Source organism: Mustela nivalis (genome assembly GCF_964662115.1).
Source record: "Mustela nivalis genome assembly, chromosome: 2".
NCBI lineage: Eukaryota > Metazoa > Chordata > Mammalia > Carnivora > Mustelidae > Mustela > Mustela nivalis.
This window is the reverse complement of record NC_139021.1, coordinates 136,086,916-136,096,343: the sequence shown is the minus strand read 5'-3', so window position 1 is coordinate 136,096,343 and position 9,428 is coordinate 136,086,916.

The window sequence follows — 9,428 nt, the reverse complement described above, 5'->3', positions numbered from 1 at the left end:
GGGCCACATCAACATGGAGTTGTCCGGTGGACAATTATGAAGCCTAGGAGAAAGGATAGGAGACACTGCCATGAAAATTTTAGTTTTAATTATGACTATCCATGGGTGTGATTAAAGTCAATAAGAGATAGGATAGCAATGAAGATAGCAGAAGCTTTTAGGAGTATTGCTATTCCAAGTGCACAGTGAATGGCCAGGAGACTAAAATTCCGGAGGGAGTAATTTCCTGGAAGCCGAAGGTGAGTGGAAGCCAAAGAGCAGTGAGTGGAATGTTGTAATATCTTAAAACAACAAAACATTTTATGATCTGAAAGTTTCTGTGGGTTAAAAATTGGCCTCGCTGGATGGCTCTAGCTCAGGGTCTCCCATCGAAGTTGCGGTCAAGATATTAGCTGGGGCTCCAGTCATCTGGAAGCGATCTGCTTCCAAGACGGCTCCCTCATGTGCCTCTGGCAAGAGGCCTCAGTTCTTCACCATGTGCATTTCTCCCTAGGGCTGCTTGAGTGTCCTCATGAGATGGCAGGGGGCTTCTCCCAGAGCAGGTGATCCAATAGAGAAGATCAAAGCCTCAGTTTCTTCCTTTTTTTTTCTTTTAAAGATTTTATTTATTTATTTATTTATTTAACAGAGATCACAAGTAGGAAGAGAGGCAGGCAGAGAGAGAGGGGGCAGCAGGCTCCCCACCAAGCAGAGAGCCCAATGTGGGGCTCAATCCCAGGACCCTGGGATCATGACGTGAGCCGAAGGCAGAGGCTTAACCCACTGAGCCACCCAGGTGCCCCAAAGCCTCAATTTCTCATGTGATCCATTGTCAGAAATCACACTGTCATTTCTGCCTTATTCTGTTTGTTAGGAGTTATTCAGACCAGTCCATGCTCAAGAGGAAAAAAATTAGGCTCCATGTTTTGAAAGGAGTGTCAAAGAATCTGTGGATATATTTTAAATAAATAAATACACACACACACATATGTGTGTGTATATATATACATATATGCATATGTGTATACATATATACATGTATATACACACATATATGTATTGTGTATGTACATATATACATATGTATATATGTGTATATGTATGCATGTATATATGCATGTATATGTATATACATATATGTATATGTATATATGTATGTGTATATGTATATGTGCATGTGTGTATATGCATATACACGCATACATGTGTATATGTATACATACATGTATGTGCAACATATATACGCATGTGTGTATACATGTATATACACACATGTATATATGTGTATGTCTACACACATGTGTGTATATATGTGTGTACGTGTGTGTGTATATATATGTATATATGGATATATATCCAAAGTCTGGTCACATTATTTACATTTCTCCTACATGGAAAATACATTAACTCCCTCCCAAGACCTCCCCCAAACCTTTGCAGCCTTTACAGCACCAGCAAGAGGCTTCTCAGGTATATTTCCTTAAGTACAGCAACTTCAGCACACTTCCTCTTGACTTAAAGACCTATGAACTAAAGAGACAAGCTGTCTGCCCCCCCAACACATACATACATCTAACACACATGGGGTAGGATAGGTACAGGATAACTGCTAAAGATACCCCTGGTCAAAAAGGGGGAAATCGGGCATACACAGGAGTCCATAACAGTTCTGAAATCCAGCCAGGCAAATTTCAAAGGTTTCCTTATTAGGAGTCAGTCCTGTTGCTGCCTGTACCAGATGAGGTCACATAAGGAGAGACAGCCTGAGATTCACAGTCTTTCTTTTCCTGCCCCAGCACACAATGTGAGGGGTACACCCCAACCCACACATCCATCCCCCCTCACATACACACAATCCTTGACCACTTTGTGGACTTAAGGGTGTGTCACTAGCAGTTCAGTTCATGCTCAAGAGAAAGGACTCTGGGAAAGAAATCCATGCAGGCCCGGAGCAAGCTCAGGACTGTTCCAGTGGGAAAGACAAAGCTTCTGTATCCAGAGTCTGGTCCAGCTACGGAGAGGGTGATCATGTGGGCATGTTTCTTTGGCCCTGCAGACTCCTCAACCCATAAGAATAGGCAGAGTCTGAGAAGGTTTTGAGTGGGGCCCTCTAAAGTAGGAGGCCCATGGGGTGCCTGGGTGGCTCAGTGGGTTAAGCCTCTGCCTTCAGCTCAGGTCATGATCTCAGGGTCCTGGATCGAGCCCCTCATCGGGCTCTCTGCTCAGCAGGGAGCCTGCTCCCCCCCCCCTTCTCTCTCTGCCTGCTTGTGACTTCTTTCTCTGTCAAATAAACAAATAAAATCTTAAAAAAAAAAAAAAAAAGTAGGAAGCCCAGGGTGGGAGAGCCCTTTTGCCCAGGTCTAAGACAGTGTTGGGGCTAAGAACTGGGAATCTTCATGTAATTGAAACAAACACATACTGAGATGAGAGAGAGTGGGGGAGGATTGAAAGCTGTGGTTATGGTTAGAATGTGGGACATTGAGATGGAAGGTTTAGCAGTTGAGCATTGGGGTGGTGAGTAGCCATGGAAGGGTGGAGTGCAAGGGAGATTCACTGGAATTGAAGAGGGCAAAGATGACAGGTGAGTCTAGGTTGTTGGAGCTAACTGCCCCACACACAGTCAATACACAATGGTGGGATAGGCACAAGTTACCGGCAGGGATACTGAAGTCACCGGGATGTTGCTACGATAAAAGGTAGAGAGGAAAACTGGGAGTCAGGTGCTAAAGTCCTCAGGGAACACAGGGGAGTAACCAGGAAGCTGGTCATAAAGGATAAAGAGTAGAGGATGGTAGAACTGATGATGGAAGTAATTTCATAGGAGGGTGATTTTATAGGAGGGCGGAGGAGTAAAACAAAGTGGCCACCCTGGGGCGCCTGGGTGGCTAAGTGGGTTAAGCCTCTGCCTTCAGCTCAGGTCATGATCTCAGGGTCCTGGGATCGAGCCCCGCATCATTGGGCTCTCTGCTCAGTGGGGAACCTGCTTCCTCCCCCAACCTGCCCATTTGTGATCTCTGTCTGTTAAAAAAAAAGGGGGGGGGGCACCCCTCTCAACCCTATGTCCAGCCCTTGAGTGCAAGAGGGCATGGGAGAATGAGCAGGCTTCCCTCTGGGAAGATGGAACATCTGTGGGTAAATGTCCTTTTTTGCTAAGGTGAGAAGAGTGAAAGCATTCAGCAGTGAAGCTGAAGACATATTTATTTACATTAGAACAAGGTTCTAGAGGGCATCAAGGGAGAGGGTAGCAAAGAGGCCAGCAGTGAGAGGACAAAACAGAAAGAAGGAAGCACAGCTAGTACCAGGGTGAAAACTAAGGAGGGTAAAAGTGAATAGAGGAACTTAAAATATTTGGGGGAATTAGGGCCCATTGCTGGAGGTGAGGGGCATGCTGGGAGTAACTGGGCTTAGGAAAGTCAAGCCAATACCTGTGAAAAATCCCTGAAATTGTGCATAAAGGACAGTGTGTCTGGTTTTGTGCACACAACTTTGGGCTATTATTCTCAGGTATACCAAAGCATGAAAATCACTGATCTAGACTGCCTGTTAAAGCCCAGCAGTGACTAGGGGAAGGAGAAGCATTCTAAAGCTCTCCAGATCACATGCATATGCTTTTAACCACCATTCCCATTGCCTCCCCATGGTCAAAGCCTTACCCACTGAGGAAAATTAATCATTTTTGCAGAAAATTCAAAGACTCCACTGCTTTGGACCATCCTTGTCATAGTGCATTAACAGAGATAGTTGGCTTCAAAAATTTCCCTGGCAAATTTATAGTAGGGGTATGAACTTCCACAGTGAAGGGAGAGGAGACCTGGCTTCTCCACAGACTTGTCACTGGGTCACTGCTGAGAATGTCTCATGACTCAGATCTCACGGCTGCCTGCATCCACTGTGTGTTTGCCCTGTATCTCTTGGACTGGTGTGGGAGGCAGTGGAAGGAGGGTGAAGAGTTCTGAAGCCTGGGAAAGTCACAAGGACAGCTTGGCTGGCAGCCACCTGGACACTCAGTACAGAGGGAAGCTGGTGAGGAAGCCAGAGGCACAATAGGCCATTATTTCTGGCCGTAGGAGGTTGGTCAGTTTGCTACTGGGTGACCCACCATTCCTCCCACCAGTTGAGTTCTCCTAGACTCTTGGTTGGAAATAGCAATCATATTTCAAGAGATTTACAGGGGACATCCTGAGGCTCATTATGGCTGTGAGTACTCAGGGATTAACTTTGAGGACCACCCTCTTGCTCCAGTCATCACTACACATCACCACCAGATACCACAACTGAATGCATGACTCCCCTCTTCAGAACCCCTCCATAAAGCCACCAATGCACCGGGTTAAATAGGCTACAGCCCTCCCAAGTATGGCCTAACCTAACTTTCTAAACAAGCACGGAGTTTTCAGAGGTTTTTTTTGGCCACTATTTATCCAGCGCAGTAACAGAATTACATACATAGAAAGAACTATAGAATTTACGTATACAGGAAGAACTCTGTGATCAAACAGATTTGGGAGCTGTTGGATTAATGAACCCATTCTTCAGGTGGAACTTCTCAGAGCTTCAAATTAATGTTCATGATAAGAAAGGAGAATGTAATATGTTCCCAGTCTAGTTTTCTCAAAAAGTATCTCAAGAGACTAGTGGTTCTATAGAAAGCGTTCTGTCTCAACTGTCATTCTCAGCCTAGCTATTCCCAAAATTTAACCAATTCTTCTAAGCCTCTCATGGCAGCCATGAAAACGCCCTATTCAGATCTGCTGTGTGCAGAGCACAGCAGACTCGCCCTTCTGGATCCAGTAAGGTCACACAGGTTCTGCCCAGCTGGTGAAGCAGGGATCCATCCCTGTACAACGTGGGACTCCTGGCTTCAGTATGTCCCTTTGGCCTGGATGAAACATTCTGGGAACAGTGTTGTCATCTGTGATGCTTCCTACCCACTCTTCTTTCCTGTGTTGAAATCCAAAGCTTCTGTTTTTTCTCCTTTGTCTGTCATCAGGCATAACCCTCAATGGATCTCTTGCACATTTAATTCTACCCCAGGAGCTGCTGCTCAGGAGATGTAGACAAGCCCACCTACCTCAAATGTGTTTCCAGAAACTTCCCAGGTTCAGCTCCTCCTTGGAAGCTCACATCACTGTTACGGCATCTGCCTTTGTGATCTGCAGAAGGAGGTCTCCTGACACAGTAGTGTAGCTCACAGAAGACACTCTTGGAGATGTTGACCCAGGTCTGAATCCCAGCTCTGTACTTACTAGCAGTATAACCTTAAGGAAATTCCTTGACAGGCTATAAATGGGGGGATGATACCACTATTTTACAAGGTTTGCAAGGATCAAATAGAACATTATATTTAAAGCACCAACATATAACAGGTGCTCAAAAATGGAATAATGATCGTTTACAGTCATTTTGTGTTTTTTTTTCTACTTTCCCCTATCAAATTATAAGGACTTGAGGGTGGGCAGTGTGATTTGCATCTCTCACTCCCCCAAAGGACCTGAGATATAGGTGTTGTTCATAGTGGATCACCAAACAGCTGTTAAACGAAGTGGGAAGAAATGCAGGAGAGGGGCATCTCAGAGAAGAGGGGCAGAAGAGCCAGTTGGGAGTGTCAGCCAATGATATAGGAAAGCAAATATTCAAAATATATAATACATGCAAAAGCAGAAATGTTTTTATATGTGCTTATATACACATATATGGTGCTATATATGTTTTAACATACATTTATATTTAAATATATAGAAGAACCATGATTTCAGAATTCACTGCTTAGAAAAGGGCTAGGAAGACTAAAGTTGTGCTCCCAGACCCGTTTGCAGAGGGTTGCACTCTAAGCCCTGTAAACGTAACCTGGAAGGGCAGGTTAGCCCTGAAATCTTCATACCTAAGCTCAGTGCGATTAGGAAAAAAATGGCAGGAATGCAAAGGAAGGACATTGCAAAGATGAATGAAAAACAGTGTGTCAATGAAGAGACACAATTGGAATATACAGAACCAAGGGTTTCCATCCAAGTTCAGAATATTGCCTTCTTGTTCAGTTCAGGGTATCAAGCCACCTTGGTTTTAGTTTGGCTTGGAGGGGGAAACCACAGCCGTGGTGGCCCCCAGAATAATCTGCTGGACTACTGGGGAAAGGAGAAAGGAGGAAGTTACTGGAATTCCTAGATCTTATGTCACATGCCCAGCTATGGCTCCACCTCTGAAGCTCAGGAAAGGACATAATCTGTCTCAGGAGCCCAACATTGCTTTCTGATGGGAGGGGAGGGCTTCATACTCACCTCAGCTTTCCCCAAAGCCTCCCATACTTCCTTCTGTGTTGATTCCTTACAACCCCAGCTCCAGGACATTTTTAGTAAAGTACAAAAATCATAGCTGGAAGAAATGTCTAAGGCCCTGTTTGTGGAGCACCACCCAGCATTAATCGCCTCTTTGCTTTCCCAAAAGACATGTGTTCATGTGTAGCAAGATCCTCTCCCCAGGTAACCACCTTCTGTTCTAACAGGATGACCTTCCATGACTGGCCTTTTATTTTCTTCATTTAAATCCCTTATGCCACAGGAAAGGTCTGTGGGTATATGTGTATACAAGTTGGCTTTCTATTACCTTTTTCTTTCCATCCTTCTTTCTTTTCTTTCTTTCTTTCTTTCTTTCTTTTTAGGACAAGGAGGAGGGGCAAGTGTCTGTTAAATGTCAGGGCTGTTGCTACAGCTCTCCTACAACTAGTATGTCACCAAGCTCATTAAGCCTCAAATCTAGAGGCCAAAGTATATCAGGGACATCTCCTTTATCTCGTTCAAAACAACATTAGGTTTCTCTGTGTTTCCAGTAATTTTATGAGACAAGCTACAAAGACACACCATTTGAATGAATCACTCTGCTCTTGATCTGTAATGTTAAGACTTCAAATATAGTTAATTCAAATTAACTAGGTCCCACTGACAAGTGTTGGCTTGACTGAATCATAAAGCATATTAAAAGAAATTCAGTTTTATTGCCTTCAGGAATCTAGTGGAACTATGCTAATAAATTGCTCCTCAGTACAGATCTTCAGGGAAATCTGTTTTAATGAACAGACGAGAGTATTTTCTAATTTAGTCCATCAATCGTTTATATGGAAAGGGTTACTTGTCAAGTGTATAATGGTTACCTGAAATGCTTGGTCTTCTTTGTATCACAGTATTTAAGTTGAACAAACTCTGTTGATCAATGCTATAAAATAGAAGATCCAATTTGTTATTCCTTCAAAATTAGCAAAGTCCCAATTAATGCCGCCATGGCTCTGTTAGCCATGATATCAAGCTAGTGTTTTCATCACTCAGAAGGAACACTCAGCTTTTGCATGAGCTCACCCTCTAGCCCTGTGGACATCCCTATCCTTTCAGATTCTGTGATACACGTTCCTTCCTCCCATACTTCCTTCTGTGTTTATTAAGCAACTAGTGTGTGTCAGACACTGCAGTGGAGACTAATAACAGTCTAGAAAGGGAGACAACATGAATGAGTATTGTGAAGCGCTGTAGGCACAAGGACTGCTGTATCAACAAAGGACCATGGATTATGGAGTCAACTCACTCTGAGAGCATCAAGGTTTCAGATTTAAACAGAGTCTTTAAAATGGAGGCCGTGTTTACGTTGGCTAGCTAGGAGGGAAAGGGCAGCACCTAAGGAAAGATGCTGAGGCATGATAGATCATGGAATGTGCAACAAACTGCAAATAATATGGCAAGAAAGGTGCAACAGATGGATGTCAGAGGAGGAAATAGTAGGAGGAAGGGTTACTTAACGAGGGAAGGCTAGAGAGGTCAGCAGAGGCCAGATCAAGGGGAGTATGGGCTGGCTGTCCTCAGTACATCACTTCTGGAGTATCACATCTGGAGTATATTTAGCATGATGGTGGCAAACTAGGGGGCAATGATGAAGTGAGAGGGTAAATCTGGTCCCTATACTCTACCTTGGCCACAGGCAAAAGTCTAAATTTGTGATTTCTTAATAAAAAAAAATTCTGAAAGCCTATGTGTTGATCCATTTAATTCCAGGCAAAGCCAAGTAGGAATGCATCAGTGACTCACCAATGAGATTGCATTTAAGATATACAGCCTCAGAGCCAACATGAGCCCTGTGAAAATAGACTTCAGGACAATACGGAACTGAATATTGGCCAAGGCGGCTGGAAAAACACATTCTGACCTCATAAAAAAGGCAGGCCTTTCGAAATATAGAAGACCAGTGGGAAGGAGGATTAGAAAAAAAAAAAAAGTTAGGTATATGAGTTATTTATTGCAATCTAACAAGTACATTAAAACTTCGTAGTTTAAAATGGTTTATGTCTATGATTCTGCACGACTGGACAGTTCTCCTGATGTCTGTTGGGCTTACTCATGCAGCTGTCTCAGCTAATGGGTCAGCTAGAGGCTGGGCTCAGCTGGGTAGTTGGATCTGCTGGGCCTCTCTCTCCTTACAAGATATTTCATGCCAAGTTCCTTTATGGCACAGCCTTTCGGGCCAGCATCCCAAGAGGGTGAAAACGGTATCCTCATGTCAGCACTTCCTCCGCATTTTATTAGTCAGCTCCTATAAAAGGGGTGGGGAAAAAGACTTTGCCTCTTGGTGGAAGGAGCAGTAAAGTCATATTACAAAAGAGTAGGAGTCTACCCCAGAGGGCTTGAGCCCTACTGCTAAAACATCTGTATGATGCGGGTGAATGCTGAAGGGCTGAAAAGCAGAGAGCGCCTTCCCCCATTTCCTGACCATGCAGAGACAGAACGCTGGAAAAGCTGAGTGGCCATGCCCAAACTTCAACCAAAGCCTTCAGTGAGTACAGCTTAGAGGGCCATCTAGCAGAAGCAGCTAATCAGGGGAAACATAAAGGCTATCAAGAGAACCCTGTATCAAAAGAGGGCATACTGTTTACCCTCACACCCTGACTCTCCCACAGAACTCAACTTTTAGGGAGGTTTGGTTCAGGTATGGTAATTCACCTAGTATGACCTTATACTCCAATAATACCTTTTCTCTTTCATATCTGGGCCTATTACCTCACTGTCTTCTTTCAAGCACCTTGTGAAGTCAGAACAGAACTCCTCTTCTTCTTTTAGAGATAAGGAAACTAGGACCTGAAGGGACTGTTCCTCCAGTCCTCCAGAAGTTTGGCACAAGAGTCGGGCTTCTCATGATTCCCTCTCAGTTCTCTACCCTATGCCAGGGCATGTCCTTTTCCCTGATGCCTATTGAGGTCTCTCTCCCCAAAACCCCTCCCCCTCTATCATGAGGACCTCAGTCCTTCATGCCAGTTTGTGGACAGAGCAGTCACCCAGACAAGGGCAGCTACAACTCAGATACCTGACCCACAAAGGAACTCCTGGCTTAGAGTGGCAGGACTGTGCTAAAGGCTAGATTCTTCCCACTCCTGGCTACAACCTAATCTCCCCACTGTAGGAAGGCAGGGTTCTACT